The sequence below is a fragment of the Silurus meridionalis genome, chromosome 27 (assembly GCF_014805685.1).
Source record: "Silurus meridionalis isolate SWU-2019-XX chromosome 27, ASM1480568v1, whole genome shotgun sequence".
Classification (NCBI taxonomy): Eukaryota; Metazoa; Chordata; class Actinopteri; order Siluriformes; family Siluridae; genus Silurus; species Silurus meridionalis.
In genome coordinates, this window is record NC_060910.1 from 1,227,348 (window position 1) to 1,245,402 (window position 18,055).

The 18,055-nt window shown below is 39.7% G+C and overlaps 13 non-coding genes and 2 pseudogenes across 13 annotated transcripts; 12 read left to right on the plus strand and 3 right to left on the minus strand.

The window, feature by feature from the left end:
• Positions 1–77, plus strand: LOC124381070 (annotated as a pseudogene).
• A 760-nt stretch (positions 78–837) lies between these two features.
• LOC124381068 lies at positions 838–941 on the plus strand. Its single transcript, XR_006924783.1, has one exon. It is a non-coding gene; the product is annotated as a U6 spliceosomal RNA (small nuclear RNA).
• Positions 942–1,703: 762 nt separating this feature from the next.
• LOC124381054 lies at positions 1,704–1,810 on the plus strand. Its single transcript, XR_006924770.1, has one exon. It is a non-coding gene; the product is annotated as a U6 spliceosomal RNA (small nuclear RNA).
• Positions 1,811–2,572: 762 nt separating this feature from the next.
• Positions 2,573–2,678, plus strand: LOC124381065. The gene has a single exon (XR_006924780.1). It is a non-coding gene; the product is annotated as a U6 spliceosomal RNA (small nuclear RNA).
• A 760-nt stretch (positions 2,679–3,438) lies between these two features.
• LOC124381055 lies at positions 3,439–3,545 on the plus strand. The gene has a single exon (XR_006924771.1). It is a non-coding gene; the product is annotated as a U6 spliceosomal RNA (small nuclear RNA).
• Positions 3,546–4,305: 760 nt separating this feature from the next.
• LOC124381057 lies at positions 4,306–4,412 on the plus strand. The gene has a single exon (XR_006924772.1). It is a non-coding gene; the product is annotated as a U6 spliceosomal RNA (small nuclear RNA).
• A 762-nt stretch (positions 4,413–5,174) lies between these two features.
• On the plus strand, positions 5,175–5,281 carry LOC124381058. The gene has a single exon (XR_006924773.1). It is a non-coding gene; the product is annotated as a U6 spliceosomal RNA (small nuclear RNA).
• Positions 5,282–5,537: 256 nt separating this feature from the next.
• On the plus strand, positions 5,538–5,643 carry LOC124381066. The gene has a single exon (XR_006924781.1). It is a non-coding gene; the product is annotated as a U6 spliceosomal RNA (small nuclear RNA).
• Positions 5,644–6,403: 760 nt separating this feature from the next.
• LOC124381067 lies at positions 6,404–6,509 on the plus strand. Its single transcript, XR_006924782.1, has one exon. It is a non-coding gene; the product is annotated as a U6 spliceosomal RNA (small nuclear RNA).
• A 757-nt stretch (positions 6,510–7,266) lies between these two features.
• Positions 7,267–7,373, plus strand: LOC124381059. Its single transcript, XR_006924774.1, has one exon. It is a non-coding gene; the product is annotated as a U6 spliceosomal RNA (small nuclear RNA).
• A 760-nt stretch (positions 7,374–8,133) lies between these two features.
• On the plus strand, positions 8,134–8,229 carry LOC124381069 (annotated as a pseudogene).
• A 3,702-nt stretch (positions 8,230–11,931) lies between these two features.
• LOC124381060 lies at positions 11,932–12,038 on the minus strand. Its single transcript, XR_006924775.1, has one exon. It is a non-coding gene; the product is annotated as a U6 spliceosomal RNA (small nuclear RNA).
• Positions 12,039–13,407: 1,369 nt separating this feature from the next.
• On the minus strand, positions 13,408–13,514 carry LOC124381061. Its single transcript, XR_006924776.1, has one exon. It is a non-coding gene; the product is annotated as a U6 spliceosomal RNA (small nuclear RNA).
• Positions 13,515–15,211: 1,697 nt separating this feature from the next.
• LOC124381062 lies at positions 15,212–15,318 on the minus strand. Its single transcript, XR_006924777.1, has one exon. It is a non-coding gene; the product is annotated as a U6 spliceosomal RNA (small nuclear RNA).
• A 583-nt stretch (positions 15,319–15,901) lies between these two features.
• LOC124381063 lies at positions 15,902–16,008 on the plus strand. The gene has a single exon (XR_006924778.1). It is a non-coding gene; the product is annotated as a U6 spliceosomal RNA (small nuclear RNA).
• The last annotated feature ends 2,047 nt before the right edge of the window (positions 16,009–18,055 follow it).

The window sequence follows — 18,055 nt, forward strand, 5'->3', positions numbered from 1 at the left end:
TTGGAACGATACAGAGAAGATTAGCATGGCCCCTGCGCAAGGATGACACGCAAAATCGTGAAGCGTTACCATATTTTTGGACCACCTTTGTTCTGAATTTGATTCATGATTGTGCCAAGAAATTCTTGCATCACTTGTCTGCCAAACTCCTTAGTCCATTAGCGGTGACCCATTCCGAATATCAATGAACTAAGAGATAGTTTTGTTCTGTTGGTGCTCACATGATGTAGTTGTGCAAATTTGGCGACAATTGGAACAAACTTGTTTGAGAGAATCTTTTTAGAGGATCGAATTGTGAATTGCAGAAAACCCAAAGGCCCAAAGATGTTAGTTCTTAAGTGTAAGGCGAATATTGGCCTGTTGGTGGTGCTATAGTACACAAACTTATTTGACTAAAATTGCTTTGTAGAGAAGCTGAGACTCTCCTCCATCCACTGGCTAAATTGTAAAGAAAAGCACAAGGATTGTCCTATAAACTGCCATGTTCCTATTCAAAGTGTGTTTGATGGTGCAGGGGCGGGGGGTTATTGCAAGAACAAATCACTGCTTACCTCACCACACGAAGATCCAACAAGACCAACAGCAACTGCTCGAATTCCCATACTCCCAGCATGCACCTCTGCAGTCTGACACATCAAATGGTAAATCTATAGAGTCTGAAGTGTTTAATGGTTTATTCGGGGATTAGTACATATCCAAACTGGAAATTGGTCTGTAAGTGCATTCAAGTCAGGTCTGAGAGTCTCCAGAAAGAACTTGTTGTGTTTTGGTACTAACCATGAAGAAGAAAGGTTGTGGAACCCAAGCACTTATAGAGTCCCTTCAGGCGGTGTGTTTGTGCTTGCTACGGCAGCACATATACTAAAATTGAACGATACAGAGAAGATTAGCATGGCCCCTGCAAGGATGACACGCAAAATCGTGAAGCGTTACCATATTTTTGGACCACCTTTGTTCTGAATTTGATTCATGATTGTGCCAAGAAATTCTTGCATCACTTGTCTGCCAAACTCCTTAGTCCATTAGCGGTGACCCATTCCGAATATCAATGAACTAAGAGATAGTTTTGTTCTGTTGGTGCTCACATGATGTAGTTGTGCAAATTTGGCGACAATTGGAACAAACTTGTTTGAGAGAATCTTTTTAGAGGATCGAATTGTGAATTGCAGAAAACCCAAAGGCCCAAAGATGTTAGTTCTTAAGTGTAAGGCGAATATTGGCCTGTTGGTGGTGCTATAGTACACAAACTTATTTGACTAAAATTGCTTTGTAGAGAAGCTGAGACTCTCCTCCATCCACTGGCTAAATTGTAAAGAAAAGCACAAGGATTGTCCTATAAACTGCCATGTTCCTATTCAAAGTGTGTTTGATGGTGCAGGGGCGGGGGGTTATTGCAAGAACAAATCACTGCTTACCTCACCACACGAAGATCCAACAAGACCAACAGCAACTGCTCGAATTCCCATACTCCCAGCATGCACCTCTGCAGTCTGACACATCAAATGGTAAATCTATAGAGTCTGAAGTGTTTAATGGTTTATTCGGGGATTAGTACATATCCAAACTGGAAATTGGTCTGTAAGTGCATTCAAGTCAGGTCTGAGAGTCTCCAGAAAGAACTTGTTGTGTTTTGGTACTAACCATGAAGAAGAAAGGTTGTGCGGAACCCAAGCACTTATAGAGTCCCTTCAGGCGGTGTGTTTGTGCTTGCTACGGCAGCACATATACTAAAATTGGAACGATACAGAGAAGATTAGCATGGCCCCTGCGCAAGGATGACACGCAAAATCGTGAAGCGTTACCATATTTTTGGACCACCTTTGTTCTGAATTTGATTCATGATTGTGCCAAGAAATTCTTGCATCACTTGTCTGCCAAACTCCTTAGTCCATTAGCGGTGACCCATTCCGAATATCAATGAACTAAGAGATATTTTTGTTCTGTTGGTGCTCACATGATGTAGTTGTGCAAATTTGGCGACAATTGGAACAAACTTGTTTGAGAGAATCTTTTTAGAGGATCGAATTGTGAATTGCAGAAAACCCAAAGGCCCAAAGATGTTAGTTCTTAAGTGTAAGGCGAATATTGGCCTGTTGGTGGTGCTATAGTACACAAACTTATTTGACTAAAATTGCTTTGTAGAGAAGCTGAGACTCTCCTCCATCCACTGGCTAAATTGTAAAGAAAAGCACAAGGATTGTCCTATAAACTGCCATGTTCCTATTCAAAGTGTGTTTGATGGTGCAGGGGCGGGGGGTTATTGCAAGAACAAATCACTGCTTACCTCACCACACGAAGATCCAACAAGACCAACAGCAACTGCTCGAATTCCCATACTCCCAGCATGCACCTCTGCAGTCTGACACATCAAATGGTAAATCTATAGAGTCTGAAGTGTTTAATGGTTTATTCGGGGATTAGTACATATCCAAACTGGAAATTGGTCTGTAAGTGCATTCAAGTCAGGTCTGAGAGTCTCCAGAAAGAACTTGTTGTGTTTTGGTACTAACCATGAAGAAGAAAGGTTGTGCGGAACCCAAGCACTTATAGAGTCCCTTCAGGCGGTGTGTTTGTGCTTGCTACGGCAGCACATATACTAAAATTGAACGATACAGAGAAGATTAGCATGGCCCCTGCGCAAGGATGACACGCAAAATCGTGAAGCGTTACCATATTTTTGGACCACCTTTGTTCTGAATTTGATTCATGATTGTGCCAAGAAATTCTTGCATCACTTGTCTGCCAAACTCCTTAGTCCATTAGCGGTGACCCATTCCGAATATCAATGAACTAAGAGATAGTTTTGTTCTGTTGGTGCTCACATGATGTAGTTGTGCAAATTTGGCGACAATTGGAACAAACTTGTTTGAGAGAATCTTTTTAGAGGATCGAATTGTGAATTGCAGAAAACCCAAAGGCCCAAAGATGTTAGTTCTTAAGTGTAAGGCGAATATTGGCCTGTTGGTGGTGCTATAGTACACAAACTTATTTGACTAAAATTGCTTTGTAGAGAAGCTGAGACTCTCCTCCATCCACTGGCTAAATTGTAAAGAAAAGCACAAGGATTGTCCTATAAACTGCCATGTTCCTATTCAAAGTGTGTTTGATGGTGCAGGGGCGGGGGGTTATTGCAAGAACAAATCACTGCTTACCTCACCACGAAGATCCAACAAGACCAACAGCAACTGCTCGAATTCCCATACTCCCAGCATGCACCTCTGCAGTCTGACACATCAAATGGTAAATCTATAGAGTCTGAAGTGTTTAATGGTTTATTCGGGGATTAGTACATATCCAAACTGGAAATTGGTCTGTAAGTGCATTCAAGTCAGGTCTGAGAGTCTCCAGAAAGAACTTGTTGTGTTTTGGTACTAACCATGAAGAAGAAAGGTTGTGCGGAACCCAAGCACTTATAGAGTCCCTTCAGGCGGTGTGTTTGTGCTTGCTACGGCAGCACATATACTAAAATTGGAACGATACAGAGAAGATTAGCATGGCCCCTGCGCAAGGATGACACGCAAAATCGTGAAGCGTTACCATATTTTTGGACCACCTTTGTTCTGAATTTGATTCATGATTGTGCCAAGAAATTCTTGCATCACTTGTCTGCCAAACTCCTTAGTCCATTAGCGGTGACCCATTCCGAATATCAATGAACTAAGAGATAGTTTTGTTCTGTTGGTGCTCACATGATGTAGTTGTGCAAATTTGGCGACAATTGGAACAAACTTGTTTGAGAGAATCTTTTTAGAGGATCGAATTGTGAATTGCAGAAAACCCAAAGGCCCAAAGATGTTAGTTCTTAAGTGTAAGGCGAATATTGGCCTGTTGGTGGTGCTATAGTACACAAACTTATTTGACTAAAATTGCTTTGTAGAGAAGCTGAGACTCTCCTCCATCCACTGGCTAAATTGTAAAGAAAAGCACAAGGATTGTCCTATAAACTGCCATGTTCCTATTCAAAGTGTGTTTGATGGTGCAGGGGCGGGGGGTTATTGCAAGAACAAATCACTGCTTACCTCACCACGAAGATCCAACAAGACCAACAGCAACTGCTCGAATTCCCATACTCCCAGCATGCACCTCTGCAGTCTGACACATCAAATGGTAAATCTATAGAGTCTGAAGTGTTTAATGGTTTATTCGGGGATTAGTACATATCCAAACTGGAAATTGGTCTGTAAGTGCATTCAAGTCAGGTCTGAGAGTCTCCAGAAAGAACTTGTTGTGTTTTGGTACTAACCATGAAGAAGAAAGGTTGTGCGGAACCCAAGCACTTATAGAGTCCCTTCAGGCGGTGTGTTTGTGCTTGCTACGGCAGCACATATACTAAAATTGGAACGATACAGAGAAGATTAGCATGGCCCCTGCGCAAGGATGACACGCAAAATCGTGAAGCGTTACCATATTTTTGGACCACCTTTGTTCTGAATTTGATTCATGATTGTGCCAAGAAATTCTTGCATCACTTGTCTGCCAAACTCCTTAGTCCATTAGCGGTGACCCATTCCGAATCTCAATGAACTAAGAGATATTTTTGTTCTGTTGGTGCTCATATGATGTAGTTGTGCAAATTTGGCGACAATTGGAACAAACTTGTTTGAGAGAATCTTTTTAGAGGATCGAATTGTGAATTGCAGAAAACCCAAAGGCCCAAAGATGTTAGTTCTTAAGTGTAAGGCGAATATTGGCCTGTTGGTGGTGCTATAGTACACAAACTTATTTGACTAAAATTGCTTTGTAGAGAAGCTGAGACTCTCCTCCATCCACTGGCTAAATTGTAAAGAAAAGCACAAGGATTGTCCTATAAACTGCCATGTTCCTATTCAAAGTGTGTTTGATGGTGCAGGGGCGGGGGGTTATTGCAAGAACAAATCACTGCTTACCTCACCACACGAAGATCCAACAAGACCAACAGCAACTGCTCGAATTCCCATACTCCCAGCATGCACCTCTGCAGTCTGACACATCAAATGGTAAATCTATAGAGTCTGAAGTGTTTAATGGTTTATTCGGGGATTAGTACATATCCAAACTGGAAATTGGTCTGTAAGTGCATTCAAGTCAGGTCTGAGAGTCTCCAGAAAGAACTTGTTGTGTTTTGGTACTAACCATGAAGAAGAAAGGTTGTGCGGAACCCAAGCACTTATAGAGTCCCTTCAGGCGGTGTGTTTGTGCTTGCTACGGCAGCACATATACTAAAATTGGAACGATACAGAGAAGATTAGCATGGCCCCTGCGCAAGGATGACACGCAAAATCGTGAAGCGTTACCATATTTTTGGACCACCTTTGTTCTGAATTTGATTCATGATTGTGCCAAGAAATTCTTGCATCACTTGTCTGCCAAACTCCTTAGTCCATTAGCGGTGACCCATTCCGAATCTCAATAATAAATATCCAAACTGGAAATTGGTCTGTATTCAGTTCAGGTCGGCGAGTCTCCTGAAAGAACTTGGTGTGTTTTGGTACTAACAATGAAGATGAAAGGTTGTGAGGAACCCCAGCACTTATAGAGTCCCTTCAGGCGGTGTGTTTGTGCTTGCTACGGCAGCACATATACTAAAATTGAACGATACAGAGAAGATTAGCATGGCCCCTGCGCAAGGATGACACGCAAAATCGTGAAGCGTTACCATATTTTTGGACCACCTTTGTTCTGAATTTGATTCATGATTGTGCCAAGAAATTCTTGCATCACTTGTCTGCCAAACTCCTTAGTCCATTAGCGGTGACCCATTCGAATCTCAATGAACTAAGAGATATTTTTGTTCTGTTGGTGCTCACATGATGTAGTTGTGCAAATTTGGCGACAATTGGAACAAACTTGTTTGAGAGAATCTTTTTAGAGGATCGAATTGTGAATTGCAGAAAACCCAAAGGCCCAAAGATGTTAGTTCTTAAGTGTAAGGCGAATATTGGCCTGTTGGTGGTGCTATAGTACACAAACTTATTTGACTAAAATTGCTTTGTAGAGAAGCTGAGACTCTCCTCCATCCACTGGCTAAATTGTAAAGAAAAGCACAAGGATTGTCCTATAAACTGCCATGTTCCTATTCAAAGTGTGTTTGATGGTGCAGGGGCGGGGGGTTATTGCAAGAACAAATCACTGCTTACCTCACCACACGAAGATCCAACAAGACCAACAGCAACTGCTCGAATTCCCATACTCCCAGCATGCACCTCTGCAGTCTGACACATCAAATGGTAAATCTATAGAGTCTGAAGTGTTTAATGGTTTATTCGGGGATTAGTACATATCCAAACTGGAAATTGGTCTGTAAGTGCATTCAAGTCAGGTCTGAGAGTCTCCAGAAAGAACTTGTTGTGTTTTGGTACTAACCATGAAGAAGAAAGGTTGTCGGAACCCAAGCACTTATAGAGTCCCTTCAGGCGGTGTGTTTGTGCTTGCTACGGCAGCACATATACTAAAATTGAACGATACAGAGAAGATTAGCATGGCCCCTGCGCAAGGATGACACGCAAAATCGTGAAGCGTTACCATATTTTTGGACCACCTTTGTTCTGAATTTGATTCATGATTGTGCCAAGAAATTCTTGCATCACTTGTCTGCCAAACTCCTTAGTCCATTAGCGGTGACCCATTCGAATCTCAATGAACTAAGAGATATTTTTGTTCTGTTGGTGCTCATATGATGTAGTTGTGCAAATTTGGCGACAATTGGAACAAACTTGTTTGAGAGAATCTTTTTAGAGGATCGAATTGTGAATTGCAGAAAACCCAAAGGCCCAAAGATGTTAGTTCTTAAGTGTAAGGCGAATATTGGCCTGTTGGTGGTGCTATAGTACACAAACTTATTTGACTAAAATTGCTTTGTAGAGAAGCTGAGACTCTCCTCCATCCACTGGCTAAATTGTAAAGAAAAGCACAAGGATTGTCCTATAAACTGCCATGTTCCTATTCAAAGTGTGTTTGATGGTGCAGGGGCGGGGGGTTATTGCAAGAACAAATCACTGCTTACCTCACCACGAAGATCCAACAAGACCAACAGCAACTGCTCGAATTCCCATACTCCCAGCATGCACCTCTGCAGTCTGACACATCAAATGGTAAATCTATAGAGTCTGAAGTGTTTAATGGTTTATTCGGGGATTAGTACATATCCAAACTGGAAATTGGTCTGTAAGTGCATTCAAGTCAGGTCTGAGAGTCTCCAGAAAGAACTTGTTGTGTTTTGGTACTAACCATGAAGAAGAAAGGTTGTGGAACCCAAGCACTTATAGAGTCCCTTCAGGCGGTGTGTTTGTGCTTGCTACGGCAGCACATATACTAAAATTGGAACGATACAGAGAAGATTAGCATGGCCCCTGCGCAAGGATGACACGCAAAATCGTGAAGCGTTACCATATTTTTGGACCACCTTTGTTCTGAATTTGATTCATGATTGTGCCAAGAAATTCTTGCATCACTTGTCTGCCAAACTCCTTAGTCCATTAGCGGTGACCCATTCCGAATCTCAATGAACTAAGAGATATTTTTGTTCTGTTGGTGCTCACATGATGTAGTTGTGCAAATTTGGCGACAATCGGAACAAACTTGTTTGAGAGAATCTTTTTAGAGGATCGAATTGTGAATTGCAGAAAACCCAAAGGCCCAAAGATGTTAGTTCTTAAGTGTAAGGCGAATATTGGCCTGTTGGTGGTGCTATAGTACACAAACTTATTTGACTAAAATTGCTTTGTAGAGAAGCTGAGACTCTCCTCCATCCACTGGCTAAATTGTAAAGAAAAGCACAAGGATTGTCCTATAAACTGCCATGTTCCTATTCAAAGTGTGTTTGATGGTGCAGGGGCGGGGGGTTATTGCAAGAACAAATCACTGCTTACCTCACCACACGAAGATCCAACAAGACCAACAGCAACTGCTCGAATTCCCATACTCCCAGCATGCACCTCTGCAGTCTGACACATCAAATGGTAAATCTATAGAGTCTGAAGTGTTTAATGGTTTATTCGGGGATTAGTACATATCCAAACTGGAAATTGGTCTGTAAGTGCATTCAAGTCAGGTCTGAGAGTCTCCAGAAAGAACTTGTTGTGTTTTGGTACTAACCATGAAGAAGAAAGGTTGTGGAACCCAAGCACTTATAGAGTCCCTTCAGGCGGTGTGTTTGTGCTTGCTACGGCAGCACATATACTAAAATTGGAACGATACAGAGAAGATTAGCATGGCCCCTGCGCAAGGATGACACATATGTTTGTCTTTTATATAAGGGATGCTGCCACATGTTGCTATTTTTTTTAAATAAGGATGTTTTAATATTCTTCATTTCTGTAGTATGTAGTTGTCATTTGAAATCTGAGGTTTTGTCAGATAGTTTCTATATGTTGTAGATCTGCTATACAGTTAAAGTATAAATGATAAACTTCCTCGATAAAATGCACAGGATAACTCACCTTAAATTTGTCGTTCGTAAAACATTATAATAACTGAGTAGTTTAGAAGGGCAGCTGGAAAAACCCTACAATCTGGGATATTAATGGCAAATAAATAAATATATATATATATATATATATATATATATATATATATATATATATATATATATATATATATATGCCAAAGTATTGGGACACCTGACCTTTCCTGCTCTATGTGGTTTTTTTCCTAACTGTTACCACAAATCTGGAGGCACTCAATTGTACAGGACGTCTTTAGATACACTATAATACAATTTTGCATTCACTTGAACTTGGAAACCCAAATCTGTTCCAGCACGGCAATGCACCTGTGCACAAAGTGAGTTCCTGGAAGATCTGGTTTACATGCTTTGGAGAGGAAGATCTTGAGTGGCCTGCTATAGAGCTCTGATCTCATCCCTACTGAACTCCTTTGGGATGAATGTGAACACTGACTGCACCCCAGGTCTCCTCACCTCACCTACATCAGTACCTGCCTTTCTTAACACCCATGTAGCTGATGAACACAAATATACATGAACACACTGTAAAAATCTAGTGGAACTTCTTCCCAGACAAGTGGAGGGAAATATTAGAGCAAATTGGAAATAAATGTTTAATTCAATGCTCAAAAATTATCTATCTATAATCTTTTTATCGCTTTACTTCTGCCCTCAGACTGTCACTAGTGTACAGAGATGGATTGTGGATTAAACATATAAATGTATAGATTTCGCAATGCTTGTTCTTATTTAGGTATGTAAGAAAGTATCGAGACTAAAAGGTGAATAAAATCTGTTTTCCACGCTCTTTATTTTTCTTATAACGGGTTGCAACTGTTTTACCCACTTTACTCCACTCCTCCCGCTGTCCCGGCCTCTACCTCCACCCCAACTCTTATACAGCCTGCACTTACATTATCAATGCTCATTTATTATTTTCATATTTATATATTTACTCCACACGCAATTATCTCTGGAATGTCCCCAAAGCCTTTTATAGCCATATAACCAAACCTGCTGTTTTTTCCCGTTCTGCTCTTTTATCAAATCAAAAATCAAATCAAATTTAACCAGTCCTTCTTGGTGTTTTAAACCACTCAGAGAATTGATAACAATTTACAGTTTATTTTTGTACATTTCCAGTGGTACCTTGACCTACGTGTTTAATTCGATCCGTGAACGAGTATCTCAATTTGCTCGCACATCAAATCAATTTTCCCCTTTGAAAATACTTTAAATGCCCTTAATCCATTCCAACCCTCAAAATGCCACCCCGTTTTTATGTTTCATGTTATTAAATAAGGAAAACACATTTCTAAATAACAAATCTTGTAAAAAAAAAAAAAAACATAATAGAAAGAGTATGTGAAGATATAATGTATAAAGGTTTTATACAGTGTATTTATCTTGGAAATGAGACGACTTGAGCTAAGGAAGACGCTGGCGAAAACACGTTTGGCGCTGGAAAACTCGTTTTTTGCTACTCTCTCTATCACTACTGTACACTACGTATCCCTGAACTTTCAATTTTGTACTTTTTCTTCAGTCTTCGCTTTCTGGCTTCCCTTCGGCGTCTCAAACTCGTATCTCTATTTTTTGCTCGTGTAACAAAGCAACCTCGGAAAGCTCATACATTAATTCACTCATAGGTCAAGATACCACTGTACTTGTATTATTATCTATAGTTATTTATGATTAGGTTGATGTTTTAAACCCAATTAGGGACTTTTTTTATCATTGTTCTTGATCATATCAATTGTTAAATAACCTTTGCTAATATATACATAGTTTTGTTATATTTGTATCTTTGTGTGTTTGAATCTTTTATAGTTTATCATTTGATAATTAATCACTTTTGTAGCATTTTCTTAAAATAAATTATTTGTTGTTCATAGAACAGTGACTCGTGAATTATTCTGTGAACCTGCTGAACCCATTATCATAGTCATTATTATTATTATTATTATTATTATTATTATTATTAAGAATATAAAACATAAACATAAAACATGTACCCCATATAATGAAAGAGACTTTCAATGAAAAAGTGGTAAAAGTTAAATAAGTACAGTGAGAAAAGAAAACACACGTTATGCACTTTATTGCAATTTCCAGTAAAAATAATTATCCAGTCAAATCACACAGATATTATTTAACACGAGTGACAAGTCATTTATTTTCATTAATATTCACATTATTTTCATTCAAATTTCAGCAGTTCAGGGTTTTGTGCACTATTGGGTGATTTGAAACATGTCTGAGGTGGGATTCAAACCGGCGTCATTCACATCAGAGATTCGGGAAGAACATAAAAAGGCAATATTTTATAAAATATATACATCAATCTGCCAAAAACCATAACAAATGTGCAAGGGGTGTTTCATTTTTCCATTTACTTTCTATTTTCTTCCATTTTTCTAAATTTTTCTTTCTCTTTTTCCTCTTTTTTTATTTTTCCCCTTCTTATTCCCTCCTCCCACCCCTTAACAGACTATTGTCCACCAGTTTATGGCTTTGCCAAACACCACCAGGGAGTATTTGGGATTTGCCAGTTTGGTGTTGGAGTACAGTTTAAAGTTGGGGTCATAATCGACCTCCTTGTCGTCCCTCGGCTCCCTTCATGTTCTTCTACAGAACGTTGTCAATGTACTCGTCCATATCTTGAAACAGGAAAGCCATATTTGATTGCCATTTTCATCTGCTTCCAGAAATCTGGATCGTTAAAGGATGAGATCTGAAAATAGAAATGAGAGTGAATTATTTCTTAAATCTGAACCTCCATCAAGTCTCCAAAAACCATCACTCCAAGAAAATAACAGCTAATGCTAATTATCAATGTCTTCAAGTTCTACTTTCATTCCACATTTAGTCTCTCATTTACTGTTCGAATAAACTCCACTCTTCTGGGAAGATGTTCCACTAGATTTTAGTGTATTTGTGGAGTGTTTGTGTTTGTATGAGATTCATTCATCCACAAGGGCGTTAATAAAGTCATTACAACACAACTCTATTAAACACAACGTGGAAAAGGGAAATTAGCACGGCACATGAAAAAAACATTTACTTGGAGTGAATGTTGATCTGATGTTAGCAAATAAATGCGGCACTCTTTTCCAGCTTGGTATGGACACCAAGAACCGAAAGTGAGAGTGAGAGAAGGTTTAAGCAATGACGTGTTATAATGCCATATAACAGGTAACATGCATCTATAGAAAAATAAAAATACTGACCATCCCAATGTCTTCTGGTCTTCAGCTTTCACTAGTGATATTTGCACTTCACACGTTTATACACTTCACAGACTTCTATCTATCTATCTATCTATCTATCTTGTGCTCTATAGCAGATTTTCAACTTTGAACTTTTGACTCATCTTAATAAATGTTCAGGTTTGGTGATTTGTGTGTGAGACGTTTATAAAGTTTAATTGCAACTCTACACTTCACACACTAAATGTGTAACACTGTGTGCATTATAATGAACATGAAACAAGTTTTACGGTGAGACTAAAAATATGGTAACGCTTCACGATTTTGCGTGTCATCCTTGCGCAGGGGCCATGCTAATCTTCTCTGTATCGTTCCAATTTTAGTATATGTGCTGCCGTAGCAAGCACAAACACACCGCCTGAACGAGCGCTATAAATACTGCGGCTCCACACAACCTTTCCGGATCATGGTGGATTAAGAAAACCCAAACACTGATAGTTCCTTCAGGAGACTTAACAGAACTGACATGAATTCACTCACAGACTATATGCCGTTTAAAGATGTACTAATAACCCAAATAACCCGTGTAACACTTCTTATTTTATAATTTTATCATCTGCAGTGTCCGACTGCCGCGGTGCATGCTGGGAGTATGTAAATTCGAGCAATTCCTAGCGTTCTGATTGGCACCGATGACACCGTCTCTTCCCCCACGTCCCTCTCATCAAGTGTGTGTGTGTGTGTGTGTGTGTGTGTGTTTGTCAATGTCCATCTCGTTCTCTTAAAGCACGCTGCAGTGCGACACACTCCTAAAAAGATGGGAAGTAAAATGGCGGTGAGTGTGTGGCGTGTGTGAACCAAACGCTGATTGCATCATCACACATACAGCCAATCAGAACATCAGGAACTGCTCGAATTTCCATACTCCCAGCATGCACCTCTGCGTCATCTGGATCGTTAACGGATGAGATCTGAAAATAGAAATGAGAGTGAATTATTTCTTAAATCTGAACCTCCATCAAGTCTCCAAAAACCATCACTACAAGAAAATAACAGCTAATGCTAATTATCAATGTCTTCAAGTTCTACTTCCATTCCACATTTAGTCTCTCATTTACTGTTCGAATAAACTCCACTCTTCTGGGAAGATGTTCCACTAGATTTTAGTGTATTTGTGGAGTGTTTGTGTTTGTATGAGATTCATTCATTCATCCACAATGGCGTTAATAAAGTCATTACAACACAACTCTATTAAACACAACGTGGAAAAGTGAAATTAGCACGGCACATGAAAAAATCAAATTTCACAAAATTCAATTGATTTGAGAAAAATATCTCTGTAAATACATCAGAAACTGGAGAAGCTCGTTCAAGCTGTGAATGTGGGGCTTCTAGTGTTAGAGTTATTAATTTTACTGTTATAAGTGTTAGAAAGTCAGTGTTGTTTTTATTCCAAACAGGAAGTGAAGGTAAATTTCACCACAATTTTTTTGTACGTATTTACACCAAACTTGGTGTAAATGTTGATCTGATGTTAGCAAATAAATGCGGCATTCTTTTCCAGCTTGGGATGGACACTGAGAACCGGAAGTGTGGAAAATTCGAGCAATGACGTGTTATAATGCCATATAACAGGTAACATGCATCTATGGAAAATCTGGTCTTCAGCTGTTACTGGTGATATTTGCACTTTACACACTTACATTTATACACTTTACAGACTTCTATCTATCTATCTTTCTAGTGCTCTATAGCAGACTTTCACCTTTCAGAACAAAAATATGGTAACGCTTCACGATTTTGCGTGTCATCCTTGCGCAGGGGCCATGCTAATCTTCTCTGTATCGTTCCAATTTTAGTATATGTGCTGCCGTAGCAAGCACAAACACACCGCCTGAACGAGCGCTATAAATACTGCGGTTCCTCACAACCTTTCCGGATCATGGTGGATTAAGAAAAAAAAATACAAATACTAATAGTTCCTTCAAGAGATTTAACAAAACTAACCTGAATTCATTAACAGACATATGCCGTTTACAGATGTACTAATAACCCAAATAACCCGTGTAACACTTCCTATTTTATAATTTTATCATCTGCAGTGTCCGACTGCCGCGGTGCATGCTGGGAGTATGTAAATTCGAGCAGATCCTGGCGTTCTGATTGGCACCGATGACACCGTCTCTTCCCCCACGTCCCTCTCATCGTGTGCGTACACATCACAGACTTCTGCTTCATATTTATTTATTTATTTATTTATTTATTTATTTATTTATTTATTTATTTATTTATTTATTTATTTATTCCCAACCACAATTAGTATACAAACTTGGAATGTGCAATGCCTCAATATTTTAATAGTTCACTTATGTCTAAATATATCTATCTATCTATCTATCTATCTATCTATCTATCTATCTATCTATCTATCTATCTATCTATCTATCTATCTTGTGCTCTATAGCAGATTTTAAACTGAACTTTTGACTCATCTTAATAAATGTTCAGGTTTGGTAAATTTGTGGATGAGACGTTTATAAAGTTGAACTGCAACTCTACACTTCACACACTAAATGTGTAACACTGTGTGCATTATATTGCACATAAAAAACTATATTTTCAGTGAGACTAAAAATATGGTAAATTCTTCTTCTTCTTCTTTTGGGCTTCTTCCATCAGGGGGCGCCACAGCGGATCATCCGTCTTCATACCCCCCTGTCCTCTACATCTGCCTCTTTCACACCAACTACCTGCATGTCTTCCCTCACCACATCCATAAACCTCCTCCTTGATCTTCCTCTTTTCCTCCTTCCTGGTGGCTCCATCCTCAGCATTCTCCTACTGATATACCCCATGTCCCTCCTCTGAACATGTCCAAACCATCTCAATCACACCCCCCCTCACCTTGTCTCCAAAACGTCCTACATGCACTGTCCCTCTAATATACTCTTTTCTAATCCTGTCCATCGTCGTCACTCCCAATGAACATCTCAACATCTTCAGCTCTGCTACCTCCATCTCCACCTCCTGTCTTTTACTCAATGACACTGTCTCTAATCCATACAACATCTCAGGTCTCACCACAGTCCTATAAACTTTCCCTTTCACTCTCACAGATACGCTTCTATCACAAATCACTCCTGTCACTCTTCTCCACCCACTCCACCCTGCCTGCACTCAACCTGCTCCCACCTCAAAACACAATATCATCCGCAAACATTATAGTCCACTAGTATAGTCCATCACCACTGCAAACAGGAAAGGGCTCAGAGCCGATCCTTGATGCAGTCCAACCTCCACCTTAACCCAGTCTGTCATTCCTACTGCACACTTCACTGCTGTCACACTGTCCTCATACATGTCCTGCACCACCCTCACATACTGTACTTCTCCGACACACCAGACTTCCTCATACAATACCACAACTCCTCTCTCCACCCTGTCGTGGGGTTTTTTGTAAAAATATATGTGCAATGCTGTGTGCATTATAATGCACATAAAAAACGTATACTGTAATTTGAAGGTGAGAGATGTGAGAATTTCTTGAATCATGAATCAAATTCAGAACAAAGGTGGTCCAAAAATATGGTAACGCTTCACGATTTTGCGTGTCATCCTTGCGCAGGGGCCATGCTAATCTTCTCTGTATCGTTCCAATTTTAGTATATGTGCTGCCGTAGCAAGCACAAACACACCGCCTGAACAAACGCTATATGTACTGCGGCTCCTCACAACCTTTCCGGATCATGGTGAGGAGAAAAAATAACAAACAAAACACTTCTCCTTCCGGAGAACTGACTTAAATGCACTGACAGATTATATGCAGTTTAGATTTGTACTAATTCCTCAAAGAAACGAAGAAACACTACATATTTTATACGTTTTATCTTGTGTACGAAACTGCAGAGGTGCATGCTGGGAGTATGGAAATTTGAGCAGTTCCTGGTGTTCTGATTGGCTGTCTGTGTGATGACGTAATCACCAGTGTGTGCCAATCACACGCCAGGAACTGCTCGTATTTCCATACTCCCAGCATGCACCGCTGCAGTCTGACACTGCAGATTATAAAAGTATAAAATAGTAAGTGTTACGGGTTATTAGTACATCTTTAAATGGCATATAGTCTGTGAGTGAATTCAGTGTAAATCTCCTGAAGGAAAAACCGGTGTTTTATTTCTTTTCTTTTATTTATTTTTTTTTCTCTTCACCATGATCCGGAAAGGTTGTGAGGAGCCGCACTACTTATAGCGCTCGTTCAGGCGGTGTGTTTGTGCTTGCTACGGCAGCACATATACTAAAATTGGAACGATACAGAGAAGATTAGCATGGCCCCTGCGCAAGGATGACACGCAAAATCGTGAAGCGTTACCATATTTTTACTCTTTAAACCTGAAAAAACAGCACTGAGCTCAAAAATCGGCATAATGTTTTATCAGGTACCTGAAATTGTCCTCCAGAAATAACAGATTTTCTGTATTTCTTTATGATTGAATAAACTAAAGACACGAACCAGACCCCAGAACATCAACACCAACCCCATTAACCCTAATAAATCTCTAATACTCGAATAAACCTAACACCAATAATCCAAACTCTACTGCTGCTTTATCCAACACAATAAACCGAATTCCAGGTCCCTCAAAAATGAGATCATTTTACAACTAATAATTGAAATGAATGAAAGTGTAAAATATAGAACTGATATTAAAATAGAGGAGAAGTTCACTGTAAATTAGATGCTGGTAAAATGCTGAAGCAGTCTGTAGTTTAAAGTCTCACACTGCTGAGGATGAGGAGCTGCTGATGACTGCGTTCCACAGGCTGGGATTTTCCAGCTGTAATTAAGGCTTCTGACCACCAGATGACGCCACTTTTCAACAGTGTTAAATGAATATTGCTTCTAAATAAATATCGCGCATGTTGAGTGTAAATGTGGTGTAAAAAAAATAATAATCTCTGACTGCTGAAGACTTTGCCTCTTTCTATGATAAGAATATTGAGGAAATCTGCCAGACCTTTACTTTCTCCCCAACAATGACTACACCACACAGTTCTTTACTCCTTCATTGTCAAGCTTCTCAAAAATAGCAGATGATGAGATACTGCAAGTCATCCAATCTTGCAATCCCACCAGCTGCCCTCTGGATCCAATTCCTTCAACTATACTTCAGAGGTCCTTAACATCTGGCCATGTGCCAACTACCTTCAAGAAAGTGAGTTTTATTCTATTTTGAAGAAACCTGCTCTGGATCTATTAGACATCAATATCTACAGACCATTAGCACTTCAAAATCTCTGGAACGCACTGCATTTAACCAACTGTCTGTTTATCTCTCACCGAACAATCTCCATGATCCGAACCAGTCTGCTTCAAAGCGCCACATTCCACAGAGACGGCCCTTTTGTCTGTTTCTGAGAAACTGCATGCTGCTCAATCAGCCAAGCTGTTACCTGTCCTCATCCTCCTGGACATTTCAGTAGCATTTGACACAGTCAACCGCAAGACTCTAAACCAAAAAAACCCAAAAAGTCTATCCTCAGGAGCTTCTGTATCTGTGGAGTAGCATGGAAATGGTTTGCTTTCTACCTGCAAAGTTACTTGTACCAGGTAACATGGAGGAGGTCCACATCTTCCCCAAACAGACTCTCCACTGGTGTCCCATGTTAGGTCTGAGTCTAGGGTTGGGGCACACAGCGTGATCCATCCATCTGTACCTCTATCCATATACCTCTATATGTAGATATCCATTAATTCCTCCACTCACCCCTTAATGCATCCATTCATCCATCCATCCATTTACCAACCATCTAGCTGTCCTCCAAATCACCCATCCATCAATTGATGCATTTTAATATTCACCAACCAGCAATCAAATTATCTGTTTATGTATTTAACTATCCATCCATTCATTTATCTATCAACCCATCCCTACTTCCACCTACCCATTCATCCATCCATCCATCCATCAACTGACATATTTAAATGTTCACTAATTATTCATCTATCCAAATACCTGTTTATGTATTCAAATATCCATCAATCTAAATATCTATTGTTTAATCCATTTATTTATGTATTCATGTGGTCAAACTGAGTGTAACTGTAAGTACGGGGTAAATACCCCACTCTGAAGTTGATTGCATGGAGTTAGTGGACAGAAGCTGTAGTGAAATTCTTCCACCAATCGATCTGATGATCTCCTACAGAACTTCTCCAGCATGCAGGTCTCCTACCCTGGTTCAATCTCCCAAACACCACGTTCCATCTTCTCCATCCCTGAACTACAGGTTTCATCCTTCTTCACAGGAAACTGTGCTTCATTGTGAAGTGGGTTTCAGATTTTACAACATTCTTTTTTATTTTTACAAATAAAAAGTCACAGCAACAAAGAATTTAAAGATTCTACTGATTCTATTGTTTAAT